The following is a 24,767-nucleotide window of genomic DNA, read 5'->3' on the forward strand; positions in this document are numbered from 1 at the left end:
TCTTGCTTCTTTGGCCTAGAAGATAAAACAAAAAGAAGATTTAGGAGAAGGCAGAAACCAAAATGGCCTGCATCACAGAAAAGTAAAGTGCACAAGATGGGAATGAAAAGGAATATTTTCTGTAGATAACAAAAAATGTATCTATTCATTTAAGTGATGGCAAAAATGTGATCAGTGATGAAAATATTTATTACTTTATTCTGAACAGATTAAATTAAATGCTTCTCTGGAAATCTTCTAAGTGTCTACTTAGAAGTAGGTTGTATTGAGTTGAATAAAATTTATTCTTAAATAAATCTAGATAAGATTTCATATTAAAACATTATCAGTCTGTATGAAATTGTTTTTAAGTAGAACCAACAGTTTCCTTATTTTTAAGTAGAGCCAATGGTCTGCCACTGAACTTCTGGTACAGAAGAATGAAAGAATTCTGAACTCTGGATTTCATTTTATTTTTAAAAGGAAAACTGAATGAAATTTCCATGCAAGAATCAAATCTTGGCTACCCCAATTTCAGAAATATATTTTAATTAGATAATGGATTTGTGGTATCTTTAATTATACAATTACTGGTTTATAAAGTATACAAAAGTGTACAAAGTCTTCATATTTCTAGTCTAAATTTTTAAATCGGCCAAATCTATTTAATTATTTTAATTTTTAATTATTGTTGTGTCTTGTGTTTTTAAATTGGCTGTACACCGCCCTGAGTCCTTCGGGAGAAGAGCGGTATAGAAATAAAATTATTATTATTATTAAATAATACTAATGAAATATTTTGTGAATCCAAACAGCTTTGTAGCATCTGTTATCAGAATAACCCAGTGGGAGAAGATCAGAGTTGGATTTTGATGCCCAGTAAATTAATTTCAAATCCAAATATACGAAAACATCCCTTTTTGAAGATGTAACACTTATATGCGGATATATCCAGCAAACACAGCACTGAATCTAAAATGTAGAAGGTTATGTTATAGTCATGACATTTAATGGACCCTCTTCAATCTGGCTTCAGACCTGGCTACAGCACGGAAACTGCTTTGGTCGCGCTGATGGACGATCTCTGGCAAGCCCATGATGGGGGTCATTCCTCTATTGTGGTGCTACTTGACCTCTCAGCAGCTTTTGACACCATCGACCATGGTATCCTACTAGACTGACTAGTTGGGAGTTGGGAGTGGGAGGCACCGTGTTACGGTGGTTCTCCTCTTAGCTCTCTAGTCAGTCTCAGTTGGTGTTGATAGGAGGACAGAAGTCGACCCCTAGGCCCCTCGTTTGTGGGATGCCTCAGGGCTCAATCCTCTCTTCCCTTCTATTCAACATCTACATGAAACTGTTGGGGGAGATCATCCGATGATGTGGGGTGGGATATCAGCAGTATGCCGATCATACCCAACTGTATATCTCCAACCTGCATCATTTCAGTGAAGCAGTGGATGTGATGTGCCAGTGCCTGGAGGCTGTGAGAGTCTGGATGGGAGTCAACAGGCTCAGACTTAATCCAAACAAGACTGAGTGGCTGTGGGTATTGCCTCCCAAGGACTATGCTGATTGTCCATCCTTAGCCCTGGGGGGGGAGAAGCTGTTCCCCTCAGAACGGGTTCCCAATTTGGGTGTCCTCCTTGACCCACAGCTGAAATTAGAGCAACACCTGGCAGCTGTGGCTAAGGGGACCTTTGTACAGGTTTGTCTTGTATACCAATTGCGACCCTACCTGGATTGGAAGGCTCTTCTCACAGTCACTCATGCCCTTGTCACCTCACGGTTGGACTATTGCAACACGCTCTACATGGGGCTACCCCTGAAAAGTGTTCGAAGACTACAGTTGGTGCAGAATGCAGCCGCTCGAGCGGTCGTGGGTGCACCTAGGTACTCCCACATTACACCAATCCTCTGTGAGCTGCACTGGCTTCCTATCAGTCTCTGGTCACAATTCAAGGTGTTGGTTATTACCTTTAAAGCCCTATATGGCTTAGGGCCAGGCTATCTTCAAGACCGTCTTCTACCGCATAGCTCCCAGCGACTGGTAAGATCCCACAGAGTTGGCCTTCTCCGGGTCCCGTCAGCTAAACAATGTCAGCTGGCGGGTCCGTGGGGGAGGGCCTTCTCTGTGGCTGCCCCAGCTTTCTGGAATCAGCTACCTCCTGAGGCCCAGACCGCTACCACCCTACTGGCCTTCCGGAAAATGGTGAAAACCTAGCTTTTCCAGCAGGCTTGGGGCCGTTGATCTCGCCGCTGTGATATTGTGAGATTTGGTCATGAGTGGTGTGTATGGAGTTGTTTTTTTTAAATGTCTCTTATTGTATATTGTTCATATTGTCTTTGTTGTAAGCCGTCCAGAGTCCTTGGACAGTTGGGCGGCACAGAAATACAATCAATCAATCAATCAATCAATCAATCAATCAATATGAAGATTAAAAAAATGTCTAACCTTAAACTTTGGGATTAGAAAAAGCATTTCTAATTCAGAAACATGTTTTCCTGCTTGTTCTCTTTTTTTAGAACAAGGTGCTTCTTAGGAGCACTAAACTATTTTGTACAAATCAAATCTTTATTACGCTCAAGACCAGCATAAGCCATTTGGTTACACTGGTTGCTTCTGTTCTGAGTATCAATATTATCCAGCTTCTCATTACCTGTTATAGAAAGGTAATGTGTGGGGTAAGCTCATTTTCATTCTCCAGTGTTGGTAAAACATGTGGGACAAATTCAGGATAAAAGAAATTATCCCTGCATCAGTGTCCCTGCACTTGCCTTAATGAAACTAATAATCTCTTAGTATAGTTATTGCATGAATGGAAGATTGACAGAGACTGTCACAAATTTTGCCATGAATGCCACAGAAGATTAGATGAACTGTACAAATATAATGGTTTAATAAGACTGCCAACTTCTAATTTAGTGCTTTTCCAGAAGAAATAATTTTTTAGCATTGTTTTGCAATCCTTATTAGTAAACAGTTTGGGGAAAGTAGAGCTTAGTTAGCAGGATAGGGGCTTTTTAAAAACTAATGAAGTTAGTTTTAATTTTATAAAACTAATTGTTGCATCTTTAATAGGTTTTTTTTTTTTGTCAACTGTGGTATGTCTTTTGGGTAAAGCACATTTTGAAAGATTGTAAGATGGAATGGCAGAACAATCAAGAGATACTATACTATTATGGAATTGTGTTCATTGTTTGAAGCTTGCAAATTAGTAGAGCTTGTCCTGACTTATTTCTTTTTTTTTTATATAAAATAAATTTTATTATTTTTTTCAAATTATAATCAACACTAGACAAAAACATTGTTATACATACAGACAAAAACCATAAATTCCCCTCCCTCCCTCCCCCATTCATAACACTAAACATAAAAAGGAAAAAAAAAAAACCATACAAACACGTCTATCCCAGCAGATATTGTTCCTGCCCCCATTGGTAAATAATTATGCTCACAACACAGAGTAAGGTAAGTAATCCCCAAATGTGATTTTCATACAATTATCTTTCAATCTAAATAAGTATATCTCTCTTCATATTAACATAGGCCCTCACTTTATCTCAATTCTTTTATTCAGCCACCAATACCAACTGTCCCAACTTTGAAAAAATTCAGAATCCTCTTTTTCTTTCAACATATACGTCATTCTATCCACCTCAGTGCACTCTAATACTTAGTTTATAATTTGGGCACTAGCTGGTATCTCTTTTCCTTTCCACTGTTGGGCGAACACTATTCTAGCTGTGACTAAAATATGTAGAGTGAGATACCATTTTTTCTTGTTTAGCCCCTCTGGACAGATATCTAGTAAATATATCTCAGGTTTCCACTGGAGGTCCACATTAGTAATTTCCTTAATCCAATTCTTAATCCTTCTCCAATACTTCTTTGCCATTATACAAGTCCACTATTGGTGGAAATATGTACCTCTGGTTTTCCCACATTTCCAACATAACTCTGATGCACCCAGAAACATTTTAGCAATTCTTGCTGGTGGGAGATGCCATCTATACAACATTTTATTTTCCTTGAAAGACGTTGCCATAGTCATTTTAATATTTTCCCCCACATTTGTTGCCATTTTTCTAGGGGGATCGAGTACCCAAAATTCCTCCCCCATGCAATCATAGTGTCTTTTACAACCTCCTCTCCTATCATTTGCTCAAGCAATTGTACATACATTTTGGTTATGTATTTATGGTCCTCTCCCAATAATATTTTATCAAAACTCTGTTCCATCACATATATCCCATAATTTTCTCTATCTCTCCTGTAACGAGATTGAACTGTAGCATAGGTCCACCAATCTAGCCTAATTCCTTTATCAACCAAATCTCCCCTAGACCTTAATATCCCTTGGGCATCCACAAGATCTTTATATCTAAAAATATTATCCTGTTTAAGAGTTGTTGGGTATGTCATCACTTCTATTGGTGAGAACCAGGTTGGGATCTTAGTATAAAATTTTCCTCTAATTATGTCCCGGGTTTCCAGCAATATTCACCTTAGATAATGTTTCTTGAAATACTTATACTTTTCAACTTTCTCTCTCCATAGCAGTGCATGCCAGCTTGTCCTGATTTATTTCTTAATCTGTGGTAACCAACTGGTTGTCCGTGGACCACTGATGGTCCGTGAGAAAATTTTGGTGGTCTGCAGAAAAATTATTTGCATTTTTTATATTGCACTAAATCAGGGTCCTCAAACTATGGCCACTGCACCGGATACATGCAATGAATGCTTGTGTTGCTGCAGAGAGTCTCCCCCTTCAGTGTCTTTTTGTGTGGGTCGGAGGGGGGCAGAAATTCTGGCTTGGGGTCTACTTCAGCCTCCTGGTATGGGGCTTTGGATGAAGGCTGAAGGGAAGCTCTGCTGGTGGCAAAGAGCCAGAGGGCCTCGTTCCAGTGGGACTGCATCATGGCCTGTAACTGGGTGACCATCTCAGCCTGCTGACCCTGCAGGCATTGGTACCTGGCCTTGCACTCCCGCAGGTCTTCCCTCTGCTTGGAAAGCCTATGCTCGTAGTCCTCAGTGAGGTGCTTCTGCTAAGCCTCCTTCTCAGCCAGATCCAATTTGAACTGAGCCAACTCTTTCTTATGGTGGCTGCTTAGCTCCAACAACTGCTTCCTGTTAGGTCCCTAAAGAGTCCGGGCGGGGAGGCAAGGAGTGGCTGGGAGAGGAGGGGTGAGTAGAGGCTGCCAAGGCGCTCCTCGACACGAGTGACATCGAGTTGACCATCCCCACCCAGTCACATGACCACCCAGCCACACCCACCCAGCCGGTCATTAGGCAGATCATATTAGTGGTCCGTGGGATTTAAAGGTATGAATTTAGTGGTCCCTGAGACCCAAAAGGTTGGTGACCCCTGTCTTAAATCACAGTACCAAACTTGCTCTCATAAAGCATGGGGCATATTTGCTAACTGCTTCCTGTACTTAAAAACAAAATTTGTTTTCACATAAGAAAAATACTAAATGAGGGCGGGGTGTCTTTCCTTGAAAGTAAAAAGCTAATTATTTCCAAAGGAAGAGAGAGGAAAACAATTACATTTCCAGGAAAAAAAAATTCCAGCAGAATAAGAGAAAGTGGATATCACGTTCTGCTTATAAAACAAACAAGGATATAAGAAGATACTATCAATCAAGGCACCAGTAGCTCACTCTTCTTCGCTTAAAAGAGTCCAAGAGAAACATAGATCTTCACTGTGTTTCCAGGCACAAAGACTAGATTGCAAAAGCAATTGACTACAGCAAGCGCCTACATGTAGGGAATTAATTAATAAGCTCTAGTGGAAAGGCCTCAGGTGTCTGCAAACCAAAAAGTAAAAGATTGGCTAGGGACAGAAAAATCATGTCTTAGTTTGGTGAAATGTTACAAAATCACAAAGTTACATTTTACCAAAAAAAGTAACCTTCTAGTGACAGGATTATTTTCCATTAAAAAATATACCCAAGGAATGTTTTACATTATATCAAAGTGTAGAACTGAATTTCAGAATTTCATGAACATTTAGCATTTAGCCATCAGTTAAATGAGTGGAAACAGGTGAGCCACATAAGGATAGCCAAGAAAAGGACTGTGATTTATGCTCCAATGGAATTTGCCAATTTTTTAAAAGAAGTGTAGAAATAATAATGATTATTTATCTATTTACTTTACAAGTTTGTAATCCAATCCAATCACTGAAGTTTCTGCATAATAAAGCAAAAATGTAACAGAACACACAATAAGAAAATATAACTTTTACGTTCCATCTTATCAAAGAACACCAAATGATGCCAAGAGCACAAAAACACCGTTTTTTTTTTTACTGCTTTGTGAAACATGAGGGAGGAGACTAAACATACCCGCAAGAGAAGCTTGTCCCAGAGCACTGAGACTACCATGGGAAAAGTAGAAATAAGAAATAGAAACATCTTACCACAGAGACTACGACTATGACAAGGTACCCTAGGCACCTGTTTATTCAGTCTTTCATCCAATGTCCCAGGATACTATGGAGGAATATATCATCTCTTAGCCATCAACTCAGATTTCCAGCAGACAGACATATCTCTTGGGTAAAGTAAAAAATCAGGTTAAATTATTGGGTAGATGCCATTTCTTTTAGTTTCTAGATCTGAATTCCAAATTATTTCTGGAAAAAGAGAGAGGAAAACAATTGCATTTTCTGAAAAAAAAATAATCCAGCAGAATGAGAGACAGGGGTTATCACATTCTGCTCATAAAACAGGGTACAAGAAGATGCTATCAATCAGGGAACCACTGGCTCACTCTTCTTCCCTTAAAAGAGTCTAAGCGAAACATAGATCTTCACTGTGTTTCCAGACACAAGGACTACACTGCAAAAGGAAAAAACCACCACCAACATCCAAATGGTTGTCCTTCACTATGGTTGCCTTAGAAAATTATGTTCCCAAGTTTGCAATTCAGAAAGACTTTTCAAAACTGAACTCTATTAATATTTATGGATGTCTTTCAGGCAATATATAAATAATTATAATACTAAATATGTTAGCAGAAATCAGTTGCAATATTACCACATATTTTTGCTGTACTAAACAGTATTGTGATAATTTTCTCAGCTGATGTATATTTATTTTGTACTGTTTTTAATTGTTTTAACTGTTTAATAGTGGTTTGATGCCCAGAGTCATGCAATTGAGATGGGCAGCTATAAAAATTAAATAAATAGATATGACAATTGTTACCTGAGCTCCTTAAATGATAGCAGCCGTATTTAGCTAGGAATTTTCCTTTCTTCTGTTTCCATTAAATTATATGGGTTGGTGCAAAACAACTCTTGGCTGGGATAATTAATCCCACTGAACTCAAAAATATTTATTCAAGATTAAATCCTGTTAAATAAAGTCCATGGAATTTAGGGGGCTTGGTTGGGTGACATTGCAGAGGTATCATTTAATGTCACTCCATTTGCATCCACCTCTGCTCCAGCTACATCACAATTATGGCTTAAAAATAAGATATATGTTTTATGGTAGTACAACTTTGTGGCATATACAGTCAGTTTTGATTAGCCTGGCTTAACCTTCATTAAGTGTTATTGGTGGTATTAAAAATATGAAAGCTAGCTCCTACTTCACAATGAGAATCCTGAGAAAATTATTGTGACAGTCGGGTCCCTTAGTTAATTGAGTTCTAATCATAGATAGCCATATTCCTTTACTTTTACTTCTTAAATATAATAATTATAGAATATTCCCTAGTTATTCAAGGTTATTGGCTCAGAAGTATAGCTATCTAAAAGAAGAAACACTGTAACAAACTGCTCTATGTTAAATACTTTAAAAAAAACCTCATCAAAGTGTAGGAAAGAACATTTTATCCAAAAGAGAATTATCATGTAAGAATAGAATAAAGAACAAAACTTGTTTTAACATAGGATCTACCTATACAGGAAACAACATATGAAAGTAATATATATTTCATAATATAAAAATAGTTGCATACATAACACACACACAGAAACAGTGAGCCTAGGTACATAACATTAAAAATGGGAGGAAGGGAAGAAGGAAGGAAGGAAGGAAGGAAGGAAGGAAGGAAGGAAGGAAGGAAGGAAGGAAGGAAGGAAGGAAGGATATCTGAGTTAACAAGAATGTTTCAGCTGGATACAAAACATTAATGGCAATGTTTTCACCATCTTACCTCCATGGGTGTGTAGACAGGGCATTACATGAAACTGTAATACTCTCAATCCTTTGACGTAAAAAAAATCAACAACAACAAAAGCAAAAACGACCACAGGAATTGCAGGAACATTATTTTATTGCCATGTGAAAGGACAGTCTAAGCCCCTTTCTCCTGCTTTCTGCTTTCACAGGGCTGAGAAACTGTTTTAACTTTTCTACCTCCTTCTCAAGGCCAGCTAAATTCCTCTACAAAAAGATACATTGCACACGTTATAGAATAGGTCCTACACTATGTGGGAACTGTGACTAGGAAGCCCTAATCCTACTCCTGTTGTATTTGTGCTCAATATAACTGTGTATACAATTATAATTTAACACTTGTATGCAAAGCATATTCATTTAATTACAAAAATAAACATCATTTGCATTAGTAGTGCCTTTCTCACATCAAAGTTCAGAGAGATTCCAAGACATTAGAGCTATTTTACCTGCACACATAGATACCCTCATGTACACCATACCCATAAGTAAAAATATTTCTTTAAAATGTATTGTTATAAAAAATTCTTAGATTATTTTCAACATGCTCATCATACCAGAGTTTTCATGAGCATACAGTATGTAAAAAAGACAAATGTTACATTTATTGAACTAATCTAAGTAGAAGTGAATTCTTCAGACAACACAGAGCTCTTCTTGAGGCAAAAATTCAGTTATAATTACACTCACTAAGAGGAATCCATCCAATGAAAGTCATCACCCCCTTGTTCACAACAGAGTTACTATACATCACAAGCTATACATCAGATAGAGTAGCACAGCACTTGATTCTTGATGAATGTATTTTCCCTTTTTTCTTTTATATACACTGAGAGCATATGCACCAAAGACAAATCCAAGTGTGATTGGACACACTTGGCCAATAAAGAATTCTATTCTATTCTATTCTATTCTATTCTATTCTATTCTATTCTATTCTATTCTATTCTATTCTATTCTATTCTATTCTATTCTATTCTATTCTATTCTATTCTATTCTATTCATTCTACTCTACTCTACTCTACTCTACTCTACTCTACTCTACTCTACTCTACTCTACTCCACTCCACTCCACTCCACTCCACTCCACTCCACTCCACTCCACACTACTCTACTCTACTCTACTCTACTCTACTCTACTCTACTCTAGCACAGCACAAGAGAGAAAGAATTATTGACACTATTCATGAAATTTCGTTTAAGCTTAGATTTATCTTCATTTTCCTGCATTCCCTAAACACCTGGAATGAAACTAAAATCTTACATACTGGACTATATTTGACATTTACATATCCATTACTACTGTCCAATGTGGTCTTTGCTTACATATGTACCCATACACATATAGCAGCTGAATGTGTTATTTTGAACTGTGGCATAATCAAAATACCTAACCATGCGATCAGAAGAATATGTAAATTATATGGGTAAAAACCATTTTCCTTTTTGGCTGAACTTGTGATTAGAAACAGAGCCAATGTGTACAACCTCCCCTTCCTTCTATATGATTGACTATAAGGTGAGAAGACGGTTAATTAATAGCTGGTGCAATAACAACTGTGTTTCCCTCAGGCTCAATTTTGGAAAGGGTTCACATCACAAATGAGTTAATTTGGGCTCTGTTTCACATCAACCAAATTAAGTTCAGTTAAGTTTGGCTTCCTTCCAGCTAAAGGTTCCATTCTCCTCCTTATAATAGCTGTGGTAAGAATTTATTACAGAGAGGTTTTGCTTTAAAACTTCCACTAAATGCAACTATTCATGGGATACCATGTCCATGGATGATATTATTCTCAGGGATCCTGTCATTTCAACAGGAGTATCAACATCTGTGCAAAAGTTTTCTCCTATGGATTCTGACATCAGAATTGTCATCCATCAGATAATTGCCAATTATCTGACGGATGACTAGCAGCAATATTTTTCAGAGTCATTTTTAAGGTTGAGTGGACAAACTAAAGTATTCCTATCTTATAAAAGGCAGGTGCCCAGCCATTTTTTAAAAAGGACCCAATCTCCCAAAGGAGGTTGTGTTCAAATTGCAGTGGATTCGTGATTTCCAAATTAGAAAAAATATTTCTCACAAAACCAATTTCTAAGTTTTACAATAAACTTGTCAGTGGTGAATTTATTTATTTATTTATTATTTATTAGTCCAATTTATATGTCGCCCTTCTCCGTAGACTCAGGGCGGCTTACAATGCATTATAGCAATAGCCTGCATACTTTTATGTATATACCTGCTTATTAGGGCTTTCGGCACCCCCAAGCAGTGTTGTTCTATACAAAGCTGTCTTATTGCCCCCATAATCCAGGTCCTCAATTTACCTACCTTGAAAGGATGGAAGGCTGAGTCAACCTTGAGCCTGGTGAGATTTGAACTCGCACTAATTGCAGGCAGCTTGCAGCTAAGTGGTAGCACTTAACAGCACTTAGTCTGCTGCACCACCGAGGCTCACCTAGGAATCAAGACATTTTTGGTTCACATTTCATCTTAGCTATACATGTTTGTGATAAGTAAGGGTAAGCCATTCATTCTCTCCCCCTTGTAATATATAATATGGAAATTGATCTATCCAAGAAGGCTAAAGCAAGAATTCCCTAAATAATATATGTAAAGTGCTTGTACACTTGGATCCAAGTTCATGCAGGATATTAGAGGCCTGTGGAACAACTTTGCTTATATACATTGTCTAGGGCTGGGAAATCTATCAAAATCACAACATGAGTACAATAGATGTCACAGCTACTTTGTAATTATAAGTCTTTGCATTTAATAAAGCATTTGGTTTACTTTTTTCCCTGAAGCTAAATTCCATAAAGTTCAAAAGCTTGTACAATGCTAATAGTAGCATGCATTGATCAGTATCCCTGCCTGTATTGTGTCATTCTCCTGGAGCTGCACTATGAAATGTACTGAAAATGTAGTAGCATTTTTTATTTTGCTGCTTTGAATACCCAGTCCAATGTATTAGTGAATGTTTAATGCTCCTATGGCCTCACTTACCATAAAACCATCACACCTGCATATCAACCTTTAGCTGAGTTCACATATGGATTTTAAAATGTAAGGTGATGCACCTGCAATTTAAATGCTTTGCTCCTTCCTGGATATTCTTGTTCAATAGCTATATATACACATACATATATATTTGTTTTCTGAGGTTTTCGTGGGTGTTTGCATGTAGGTCTTTGGTTATTCGGGTTTTCTCCCGCGTAAAATTGGAAGTGTCTTGGCGACGTTTTGATGAAGTCTCATTCGTCATCTTCAGGCTGGTGTTTTCGGCTTCGTGCTTCTAGGAACAATGTGTGATCGCAGCTGTTTCTTCCTTTTAACTGCTAGTGGAGTTGTGAACTGATTGGGTGGGAGCTTGGCTGTGTTCTGATTAGGTGGAGGTGTGTTCTGATTGGTTGGGGGCTTGGCTGTGCTCTGATTGGATGGGGGTGTGTTCTGTTTAGGTGGGGGCTTGGTTGTGCTCGGGTTAGTCTGAGTTGCAGGGGGATTTGAGCTGGTGAGCTGCGTTGCTGTTGTTTGGCTTCGTGTTCGTGGTCGTGCCACATCTTCATGGTGGGTGTCAGTTTGCTTCATGTATGGATTGGAGGGGTTTAAAGTGGCTAATGATGCAGCTGTGGTCTGGTTTCTGGTTTGTGGTCGTGCCTGCAACTCAGGCAGGCATGAGTTACAGCAAAGCCCCCAACCAATCAGAACACACCTCCACCCAATCAGAACACAGCCAAGCTCCCACCCAATCAGTTCACAACCCCACTGGCAGTTAAAAGGAAGAAACAGCTGTGATCACACATTGCTCCTAGAAGCACGAAGCCGAAAACACCAGCCTGAAGATGACGAATGAGACTTCATCAAAACGTCGCCAAGACACTTCCAATTTTACGCGGGAGAAAACCCGAATAACCAAAGACCTACATACCTACCTACCTACATACATATATATGTAGGTCTTTGGTATATATAATATACCATATTATATAGTATATACAGTATATTATATATATGTAGGTCTTTGGTATAATATAATATATATTATAGGTACTATAGTAGAGAATATATATATTTTCATACACACATACACTACCGTGATACCTTCATGTGCATTCATTTTGCAACAGTGCAAAAGCACTACTGTTTATGACTTGCTTTTAATAGTCGTAGTAAACGAATGTAAGTATGAATGTAAAATATATAAATCTATGCCTCCAGAAGTTGTGGTGCTCTAACACTGGAAGTTTTTTAAAAAGAGATTGGATGGTATAGGATTTCTTGCCTGAGCAAGGGGTTGGACTAGAAGACCTCTAAGGTCCCTTCCAACTCTGTTATTCTGTTAAAACTATAGTATAGTTCAGAAATAGGTCAGTTGAGAGAACTAAGTGAATCTAGCCACTGGGTTTTTTTGGTGATAGGATCCTTGGCCCTGATGTTCTTGCTTTTCTCTTCAGAAAAAAAGTTTATTGGAATTCTCTTCCTTCAGGAGATGAACTGAATGGAATATATGCTACCTGATGAAGTAAAACTCAAAGTTACAGACTGAAGTATTATACAGTACATATTTGCATAAAACAGTGTTATGCATCTGCCATTTTAACACTCTTCAGTGCCCAGATACCAAGGGCAGACATGGATTATAACATGTATTGTCATCTATTCTATCAAGTAATTGGTGTTAAATGTGGAATGGAAGGGGATGTTAATGATTTTTAAAGGAACCCTTTTTATACAGCCTTTGTCTTACTGGAGACTAAATATAATGTGAACTGAAGTATAAATAACTGTAACACCATACATGCCTACTTTTCTGTCTCTCTCTTCCAGTCTTGCAAGAATCAATCCTATAACAGGAAATATTAATAAACAATTTATTAAACGTGTATTCCTCCCAACTCTCAACTCATTCCAGTGGACTCTGAATATCCATGTCAACCCCCATAGTGACAGTCGGTCTTGTTTGCTGATACTCAGATCATTTACCCTGCTCTGCATGATGTTTGGGGGCTTTCATGCCATTAAATCCCTGGACCTCTGTCCCATTGCAGTTCTAGCTGCACATATACCTTGAAAACACTCATTAAAAATTAAATGCAAGTGCAGGTTTCATGTACACCGTACGGAAGCTTCCCTCTAAGTAGCAATTTCCATTCAAAAATGCCTGTTCTCGGTCTAGGACCAAGCCCCTCCTTTTTCAAAATATGTAGCTATTTTACCTGTGAGTCACAGGCATTTCTTCTGCCAGAACAAGAATAGATGACATCAAGTTTGAACTGAGGACAGAGGACAGAAGGTCCTTCAGAGTCCTGATGAACATTTGACAAAACCTGAATAGTGTCTCTCCCCACCTCCCATCCTTATATAGGATATGATATAAGGTTCTGAAAGTCATCATGCTGACAAGTGGGTTGAATCATAAAGATTAGGTCCTTATAGGTAACATTTGACAGAAAGGGAAGTCTAATAGATACTCTCTCTTCATATTCACTTCTTTCTTTACTTGGGATCTGTAAGTTTCAATATTTTATTCTTTAAAGGTACAAATTTCCAAAGTACCACATACCCAGGGAACATGACAAAACAAGTGCAAGTTGGTTAAGCTTTTATTCCTCCCAATAATGCCCACAAATAATGCCTAGCCCACACTGGTATTCATACATGCATATATAAAAATCTGACTTACAGAAGCAATAGAAAGCTAATGTAAAATTTAGGTCAGTTTCCTTCTCTTTCTGAACATTATATTGGGAAGCATCTGCTATATACATATTCCCTTTGGTTAAAAAGAGAGAGAGAGAGGATCATGCCATCCCTTGTGTCACATGGGGGGAAAACAAAAGAAATTTCCCAGAACCTGTAACAGTTGCCTTTAATACTCACATTTCATAGCAAGGCTAATTAAAGGATGAAATAAAGAAAAATAAATCTCTGGAAAGAAAAAGGAGGGCAACTGATCTGACTGTCATTGCCAGAATACAGATATATTTATGGTTACTAAGGAGGTTTGTTTCATAGCCACTGGGAGAGGTTTGCAAGATCAAACAGTGAAATGAAGGGAAAATCTACAGATTCTGACAGATTTATTATATGTGAAAGCTCCTGTAGGTAAACTCCTTCTCTGTTATGCTGTGGACATGATTACACAGCTTTGCTATGATAGGGTGTAAAGTAGGGCTGATAGAAGCAGGAGAAATGAATGGCAACAGAGCTGTTGGGGGTTGGGAGGGTGAGGGGTAAGGGCACTTTGTAGAAAGACTAATGAGCTTTTTTCAACATTCTGTACTTGTTCTCACTAGTTCTGCCAACTCTTCAGCTGATCGGACCCATTGCCCACTGCTTTCTGCTTTCTTTCTGTTAGGCACCTCCACCTTCATGTTCACAGCTTGGCTCTCCCTGGGGCTGGCATGGTGATAGGCAGCCATCACCAATGTTTGTTAGCTTCAGAGATTGCTGGTGTGGAAGCTAAATCAAAAGGCAGATCTTTGGCTTGTTGTCTGCATCAGCTGATGGCCCCTCATTACCAGTACTTTTCTCTCACAATTTACTCTCTGCCAACATTTCTCAGATTTTTGTTTTCTGCTTCTATTCTTTTATGTTGTCTCTCGATGCCTTGAGTTCTAGCACCACCCCTCTCCCCCCCTCCCCATTTTTAATGGGTGCTCTCCTGGGTCAAGGATGGAAGTAACAGGCTAGACTACATTGTTCAATGCAATCCTTTTTTTTTTCTCCCCCTCGAATCATCGAATGTTTACGAGACAAGGGCTTGATCAAGAAAATTGGATGGTACTAAGCAAACCATTTGCAGCCGATTTGCACGAAATTCAAAGGCTGTCGCTTGATTTGCCAGGATCTGCCAAAACCCCAAAGGGGCTGCTGGCTCCACGAGCTGTTCCAGAATAAACACCAGCCTTCTGTAAACCAGATCACCGGCTGAGGAAGCGATTCTGCACCGCGACCTCCCTCCTAGTCACCAGGCTCAGGAGTTTGGCCTCATTGCTGGATGCGAGTGACACACCTGGTTTTACATAGCAGCACAAGAGCCGCCGCGAATGTTAGCCTCCCACCTGCATTGATCCCCGACGTTCACTTGGGAATCTCTGCTGCCGAGCCCGAAACCTCATCCCAACTTTCCCCTAATCTCTCCAATCTCGTGAACGTCGCTGCCGCCAAGACCACCCCAGTCAGACAAGCCCTGACGGCTCTCCCCAGCCAGCCGCGCATCATCCCTTCTTCCTCTTCGGCCTGACTCGAAGCGAGAGGAAGGCGGCGTCCGATACAGCTCCCCCCCCCCCATCCGCCACCTGAGGGACACAAACCCCGCTGGTCGCCCCGCACCGGGGATACACCTCGCAAGAGCTCAACTTACCCTTGGACTCTCCTCTCGCCGTCTCAGCTCGCCGCAGCTCTTCGGGGGCGACCTGCTGCCGAGCCCTGGAAGCACGCACAGCTGTCTCCGACTGAGCCCCGGAGTTGGCAGCCCGAGCGGAGAGGGCGTCGTTTCCCTAGGAGCTGAGGAGCTTTCCGACGACTACCCGGCGCTGAGGAGACCAGGGCTGAAGAGCGCTGTCCAACCCTTCTTTCCGCGCTTCCCTTTCCTGCCAGTTGGAGGCAGCGGCAGGGAGTCGCGTCCCTTTCCCCGCGCGCACAGCTCAGTTTGTGACCACACACACACAAACACCCGCGCGCGGGCGGGCGGGCGCGCGCGCGCAAACGCCTTGGCGGCGGGCGTTCGCTCGCCTCCCTTTCCCTCTCCCCGGTCCCCCCCCACACACACACACCACAAGCCAAGAGCGCGCTCCCCTCCCCTCGAGAAGCTCTCCCTCCCAATGGAGGCCCGGCTCTGCAATGGGCCACCCACCTGAATCTGCTTCTGCTATCTCGGCCGCTTTAACTCCTGAGGCGCCGAGGAGCTCGGTGGTAAACAACCGGGCGGCGGAGGGAAGGGGCGGCGGCGTTGAGCGGTGCCTGGTCAAGAGCGATGGAGGAAGCGACGGGCAGCGCTTCCAGGGGAGCAGCTTGCCTGTCTGTAGAGAGGCTGACACTTCGGGGGCATACAGGCACCGTGCCTCGAAGTTGCTAGTCCCGGCATCTGTGCTGCTTATGCAGAAAAGCATCCGGGGACGAAGCATTCGACCAGCCACGATCTGACTACCACAAGAACCTGGTCTGACCTAAGTCATTTAGTTGTATTCAGTTTGACAAAACGAAACATAGACTCTCTCTCCCCCACCCCCCAGCCATTTAAAAACAATTTTCTACTGCAGGCAATTCTTTTTTTACAAATCTTGGGAGGTAGGAACAAGTTTAGTTCCTACAGAATGGAAATACTATCTGCACATCTTTCACACACTTTCCACATACGCAATACCACTTAGACATATGTATCGCTTCACAGCCCTACTTAAGGGTTTACAGAGTCAGCATATTGCCCTCAACAATCTGGGTCCTCGTTTTATTGACCTTGGAAGGATGGGAAGGTTGAGTCAACCTTGAGCTGGTGAGAATTGAACTGCTGGCAGTCAGTAGAATTAGCCTGCAATACTGTATTCTAACCACTGTGCCACCACGGCTCATCCACAATGGTCTAAAACAGAGCTGTCAAACTTGTGGCCCGCAGGCCAGACGTGTCATGTGCTGGCCAGAGCCACACCTGGTTTAGCGAAGGGGGAAAAAGTCTCAATACGTCACATGACTCTGCCCCAACGATGCGAGTTTGACACCCCTGGTCTAAAACATGGTTGCTCAGCCTTTTGGCGTGCCTGGGCCACATTGAGTGAAGAGGAATAATCTTGGCCCACGCATAAAATATATAATATACTTAATGTATATTAATAACAAATTTTTATTTAATATTTTATATTATCTTACTAGCTATCCAGGGCTCGGTTGGGCCTGCTTGATCTAAAAGAACTTTCTCAATCCAGGTCTGGCAGGATGGTTGGGATTCCAAACAAAATCAACCTTGGCAGAATGATTTATGATCAGGTGCAATATGGAAATTCATGTCCAATAATTTGGAGGAGCTCAGGTTAGGAAAAATTGAAAATACATAGGACACTGAAGGACAGATACAAGTCACACGGACTCAAGTAAAAGGCAAAGCAATCAAACTTTGACCTCATGGGCATGACTATGTGGTTTCTTCAAGGTCAATAAAATGAAGACCCAGATTGTTGGAGTTAATATGCTGTAAAGCACTTAGAGAGGGCTATAAAGCACCATGAAGTGATATATAAGCCTGCTATTGCTATTCTTGCCCAAAATGAGCCGAGGTGGTGCAGTGGTTAGAGTGCAGTACTGCAGCTACTTCAGCTGACTGCTAGTTCAGCAGATCAGCAGATCAAATCTCACCGGCTCAAGGTTGACTCAGCTTCCATCCTTCTGAGGTGGGTAAAATGAGGACCCAGATTGTTGGGGGCAATAAGCTATTTAGTATACTGTCTTTGGTGTAAGCTGCCCAGAATCCTCGGAAAGTGGGAGGCATAGAAATATGACTAATAAATAAATAAAATAGGGGTTAGTTTTCCCCTCAATTCCCATCCTAGTCTAGCTTACATTTTCTAATGTTTTCTCAATTAAATATTTTCTGGTGCAATCCTACATAGCTTTTTAAAATCAACTTAAGGTCAGCTAAATGCTGCTAAAAGTTGCATCTGTCTATGCCTGCATGATCTCTGTGGTTACTGTTTGAGCTGCCCAGTTTGGCAGAATTCTGCTCAGATCATACCTTTTCCTAAGCTGGCCTGAAAACACTGTCTGGATTTGTAAAAGGATATGATGAGCAAGAAAAGCCTCGGTGTAGAAATATCGCCTGCCAATTATACAGGCAATTCAGCAATGGGTATCAGACTATGGAGGTGGGTGAGAGAAGAAACTGATGCCAAGGCATTGGTGCATTTGTTTTATGAAATAAGAGGAATGAAATATTTTCATTCATGTAGACTCAGATAAAAGAATCCTCAAAAGCAAGAGAATATATGTTATCACAGCACAGAACTAGTAACACCAGAAAATATGGGTAATCAAGTTCCGTAGTTGTGTAGAATGTGATATGAGGGAGTGTGACTTTACAGTTAGAAAATATATAGATACATATAGTATCTGAATATGTACAGATACATATAGGAAATGTAGCAATGCTTGTTGTTGAGTCTCACGTGGAAGGAAGAAATGTGTCTTCTGTTAGTTAAGCATCTAACCTAGTAGTATGTCATCCAGTGTGGGAGTAGGCAAAAAAGTGAGAGTGAGAGCCAGGGTGGGTGTAATGGCTAAGGGAATTTGATGAAGAGTTAGAAGATTCATGTTCTAGTTCAAGGAGCCAATCTTTGGAGCCTGATATTCTCTCTCAGTCCAAATTACAACACGGGACTGTTGCTATTTAAAAAAATAATAGGAAAAGTGAAAACTACCTTGAGTTCCTGTACTTAAAAGACAGGATAGAAAATAAATAAATACCAGTTTAAAGAAGTCTTGGCCACATAACAGTTCCTATTCTGTTTTGGCAACAAAGTATAATAGGGGTTCTGGCCACATAAATGTGGGAATATCTCCTTTGGTGTAACTAGTCCTAATCTTATTTCAGCATGTTATATTCAAATGGGCTAGATAACATGGCTTGTGCTGGAAAATGCTAATAAATGCTAGTCTCGAAGGTGGTTTTTCAAAAGGCAATTGGACTTTCTTTCTTTGTTTTTCCTTGAAGATGTTTCCCTTTTCATCCATGGCCAGAACCGATTAAGCTTCTGCAGTGGTGGGCTGCTGCTGGTTTAACAACCGGTTCACCTAGCAACAACAATGTGAGAGTGTACATGACCTTCCGCACATGCGCGCGGCTTCAAAAAATATGGCGATATAGGATGGGATAGCGCCAGGGCGAGTGGGCGGCGGGTGGGCCCTCCCACCCACAAGTCGCAACTACCGGTTTGCTCAAACCGATCTGAACCAGCAGCAGCCCACCTCTGAGCTTCTGGGATGAGAAGTGAAACATCTGCAAGAAAAAAACAAAGAAAAACCTTTTGAAAAACCACCTTTGAGACAACCATGACCTAGATGACTGAGAAACTCCATAGACATCTAGAAAATGCTACTTTAGAAGCAGAGCAAGAAAGGGAGCAAGGCTGCCTTAATTGTGAACTGGGGATGGGTAGGAGACCAAATTATCATTTTAAGTTCTGCTTGCCTATGGCTCAGTGTGTTGATCTCCCTCCATCCAGCCTCACCATGTCTATGAAAAAGTTCTTTAACATAATAACAAGTTCAACAGGTTGATTGGGTAGGTTTATGATTACATAAAATGAGTCCGGCTCAGACATTTGTAACATTGAGGAATTTTGATGGAGGGAATGGAGAATTTCACATTTACACATTCCTAAACCTCCATAAGCAGGAAAACTATCAAAATACAGTATATTCTATTTACATAGAATATATATTTACTATTTTGGGTAAGCTGTGTTATTTGTAGGTTTCACAAAAATAGAATGTACTCTGGGTTAACTTATAAAAGAAAACAACAACAACAACAATAATAATAATAAAACTTAGCTGATAAAACAAAATCCCCAAGCAGTAAAATACAATATTACTTTATCCCTATAGATGACATTGCTGACTCAGAATATTTGCTGCCAGATAACTCCCCTGTATATCAGTTTTATATTCTTACTGAGTTCATTCAAACTGTCTTACTATAATAGCAAGACTTTAGCTATTACTAGGATTGGTTTGGCTGACCTTTCAAGGCCTAGAACAAAATATGCAATTGAACAGATCTAGTATTCTGTGTTTATAGTGAGGATTGCAGGATATGAAGTAGAAAGATATCTGGGACAATTTCCAATAAGTCTACCATTATTAGATGAGGATGTACTGAAGATTTGAGACTCCTCTCCTCTCCACTCCATTCTACTTCACTCCACTCCACTCCACCAGTTTATCTAGATAGATAAAACTATTTGCCATTATCAGGGATGACACAATAAGGATTCAAGTACCATGAATCTGATATTCAACATCACAGCAGAATCAATCCTTCTGAATCTTAGTTGCAACCATCATCATCCCTATTTTTACTCCCTAATCTCTCAAAAGCAGTTTTGAAACTTCTGCATGATCATCTTTCTGCTGGGCTAAAAATTCTGAAAACAAGGAGAAAGCATCAGTAACCAATCAGTTTCTCCTCCAGTTGCTTATTAGGACAATGCAAGTAATGGAATTTGCTTTGCTTGAAACATTCCAAACTATCATTGATTCCAAAGTAACAAAAATCTCACCTCTCCTTTCCATAAAAAGAAAAGATTAATCATTACTGCTACTACTACTCTCTTTCTGCATTTTTTTTGTTAATGTATATGTTTCTGGTGGGACACAAATGCATAGCTTAACTCCTGAAAAAAAGCTAAAATAAGAAAGAACAGAAACTCTTTCCTGACCTGTTGAAGGACTTTATGTGGAATTTAGAATTAGAAGGAAACATTCAGGCTTGCCAAACCTCTGATCCATGCAGAAATCTATGGCAGATGGCTATCTGGCTTCTGCTTTAGCACATCCAGTGAAGGAGAACTTAACTTCTCTCTGGATAATTTGTTCCACTGTCAATCTGCTTAAACTGTTAGGAAAAGTTTTCCTGATCTTCAACCAGAGTCTTCTTTCCTGTAACTTAAAGTTTGTTCTGTCCTGCCCTTCAAGATGACAGACAACTGACCTTCTGATCAGTTATATTTTTTCAAATGGTTGAAGAGTCTTATTATATTGTTGCTTGTTTGTTTTCCCTTCATAGCTAAACATTCCCCAACATTTCTAGTCCTCTTTGTAGGACTTAATCCACTGATTATTCCCTTGCCTTTCTTTTAGCCTGACCCAATTAATGTGAAATGGAATCTGACCAAAAGAGAAAATAAAAATATTACTTTCTATATTATAGATACTATACTTCTGCTTATGCAACCTAAAACTGTATTCGTCATTTTTAAGTCATATCATTTGCTGACTCATTCCATTTGTAATCAACCATTATCCAACAATGTTTTTCCCAAGTCTTACTGCCAAGTTATTTCCCCATTCAATATCCTCAATTGATTTCTATTTCCTATCTGCATAGCTTTGCATCTAGCTTTGTTAAATTTTATTCTGTTTCTCTTACTTATCAATAGGGTTTTGAATGTTATTTTTGTCTTTGGATATTAGTCATCCTCTCTCATGTTTTGTTATCTGCATATTTGATAAGCCATTCCTCAACTTCCTGGTTTAAATCATTAGTAAAAATATTGAAGAGTATAAAGTCCAGAACTGAATTTTGTAACATCCTATTCACACCTTCCTTTAATCTCATGAACATCCATTGTGCATCCACTTAATTGCCATTCCATCCAGCTTAACTGGCTTGTTGTCATGAGATACTTGACAAACATTTTACTGAATTAAAAATACATTACAACTAAACATCCATTTATGCTGAACCAAATAGTAGCACTTAACTGGCTAGTCTTGAAAAGTTAATTAAGGCCAGAACTAATTGATAGGAGACTACCAGGATCTGTAACATAAAGATTACTTTGCAAGTCAACATATGTTGTCTGCATCCCACCAACTAGGAGATACATGCAGTATACTGACACCCTTGGGATAATAGTATATACAGGTAAATTAATTTAATTTAATTTAATTAATTAAATTTAAATTTAATTAGTTAAAACAAGACATATGATTTGTCTAGCAAAATTTAGTTTAGCAAATCCATGGTGACTTCTGATGACTGCAATATATTTTTTTCACAATGCTTACAGATTGACTTCACTTTAGGAACGTTTCTAGAATTCTCCCACATGATATTAGACTGGTCTGTAATTTTCAGGATCTTCTTTTTTTCCTCTCCTTTATGCAAGACAGGGACAGCATTCACCTTTCTCCAGTCATTTTACTCTTCATTCTTTCTCCAAAATTTCTGAGAGATAAAACATTATAAAGGCTTGGCAAGACCATCAATAAGATCCTTCAATACCCCTAAAGGTACAATTCAACCATTAGCTCATTCAGTTTATATTCATCATTCACTTTTGTGGGAAGCCCCCTCCCCCAGAAGAATGAAATATTTTGGGGAATATTAAAAAGGCAGGATAAAATATTTCCCCTAAAGGAGAAATGAAAAAAAAAAAAAACCCTTAAGGGAGGCAGAAACCAGCCCCAGTTTCCCTGCCCCAAGCAGAAACTGAGGAGGCTAACTATTAGAAATGTTGGATTCATAAAGATTGGGTCAGGCAGAAACTCAGATAAGCAACAAACCAAAGTTTGACAAATTAGACAAACACCTAGGATTTGCATTGTCCCCTTTGCCTATAGAGCCAGCCATGATCCCTACATGACCCCATAGGAATCCAGAAGTTATAAAACCCACTCACTCTAAACTCCATTTTGTCAGCTGTTCCAGAATCACATGTGGTTGGTGGTTCTGCTTCATCAATAAAGGGAACCTTTCTTTCCAATCAGCCTTCACCCTCCATTTTATTTCCAGTGCCTTTCTCCCAGCTTGGAACTGGACCTGGATTTTTCTTCCAACACTTTCTTGAAGATATGTATATAGGTTTACTTTAACAAAGTTGAGATGCTTTTTCCAGCATGAGCTTGGAGTTTTTTTTAGCTGTCTTACAACTTTTCCATGAATGATCTTTATAAAGTTAAAAGACGCACTTTTATTCACTCATCCACATGATGCATATTGTAATTTATGAACAATTGGACAAAGTTATACATTATTAACCTCAAGATTGTTTGCCTCATTTAAAGGATGAAAGTTTGAAGCAACCTGGGTACTCCAATATTCTTGGAGACTTTTAGGATCCATTAGGACATGTCTTCCTTGTCATTGTCCCTGCCTTCTGGAACATTCTCCCTTCAGAATTCAGAATGACTCAAACCCTGTGGGCCTTACACCATGAAGACCTGGTTATGTGCCCAGGCCTAGAATTTTTAGTATGTAAAGGGCCCTGTTTCTTGGCTATCTATGGCAATAGTTTTACTTGTCAACAATATTTATTTTCTATTATTTTAATTGTTTTATTTTTATTTTATTTATTTTTATTTATTTAATTAATTTTTATACCACCCTTCTCCTGAAGGACTCAGGGCAGTGAACAGTCAGAATAACATAATGTGAAATAAAAATAATTTAAAATAATTAAACCGATTTGGCTCATCAATTAAGATCCTCAGCGTAGAATTTAGATAAACTGAAAATTTATGCCAGTCCGGCTTAGTGAAGTAGAAAGGTCTTCAAGGCACGACGGAAAGTACGGAGATCTGGGATCATTGTATCTCTGGGGGTATCCTGTTCCATAGGGCAGGTGCCCCCACAGAGAAGGCTCTCCTCCTGGGAACCCCCAACCAACATTGCTTTATTGACAGCACCCTGAGGAGGCCCACTCTGTGGGAGCGTACTGGTTGGTGGGAGGTTATCGGTTGCAGAAGGTGGTCTCATAGGTACCCAGGTCCTAAGCCATGGAGCACTTTAAAGGAAGGAATCAACACCTTGAAGCGCACTCGGAAGACCACCGGGAGCCAGTGCAGCTCGCGTAGGAGAGGTGTTACATGTGAGCACCATGTCGCTCCCAATATCACCCGCGCGGCTGCATTCTGGACCAGTTGGAGCCTCCGGGTGCACCTCAAGGGTAGCCCCATGTAGAGAGCATTACAGTAGTCCAGTCGTGAAGTGACGAGGGCATGAGTGACTGTGCATAAGGAGTCCCGATCTAGAAAGGGGCGCAACTGGCGAATCATGTTTTTATGTTTTTATGATGTACGCTACCAAGAGTCATTTGTTCAGATGGGCAGCCAAAGAAATCAAATAAAGAAGTAAGTAAAAATAAATAAATCCAAGATCTTGTTTTTGACAATGACAACAGAACACTTGTGAACAAGTTTGGAATGACTTTGAGGTTTCATTCTCCCTCTGATTTGGCTGGCTCTGCTGCCTTTTCTGGATAATTGAGAACTATAGAGCACATCCCATAGATTATTATTCTGCTACCCACCACTGCTGGGGCCACAACATGATTTGGATTTTTTAGTGCATCAGCAATGTCCACTGACTTCTTATTTTATAATTTCCATGCCACATTTTAAATAATATCTGGGAATATATGACTTGATCTTTTAAGCAATATTGCAAAAACATATTAAAGGCCATATGGTATGCCCATGTAAATGGTTGCTTCCAATAAAGTTAGTAATGAAAGCTAATAAGGGCTATACATATTAACTTTAGTTTTAAACATTCATTTTCTCAAACACTATTCTAAATAGAAATGGTACCAATAAAGGAGAATATCTGTGTCAGGTTTCGGTGTTATCTTAAATAAGTTTCATTTTCAAGCGCAATCTCTCTCTCTAATGAATCATTTTTATTTAAGAACATAAAAAAGCCGACATTCCTGACTTCATTTTTGCAGCCAAACTGGCCCCTCCTTCCAACCCCCTCCTCTTCCGCTCTCCAACCCCAATGTCCCATTGGCCATCATGCAAATCCATCTCTACCTCCCGGCACGTTCTTTTCACAGGAATGTAGCCCCCACCCTCATCTCCCAGGAAACACTATCTGTA

This window comes from Pituophis catenifer, unplaced genomic scaffold (assembly GCF_029215685.1).
Source record: "Pituophis catenifer annectens isolate HBS135680 unplaced genomic scaffold, rPitCat1.0.hap2 SCAF_3, whole genome shotgun sequence".
Classification (NCBI taxonomy): Eukaryota; Metazoa; Chordata; class Lepidosauria; order Squamata; family Colubridae; genus Pituophis; species Pituophis catenifer.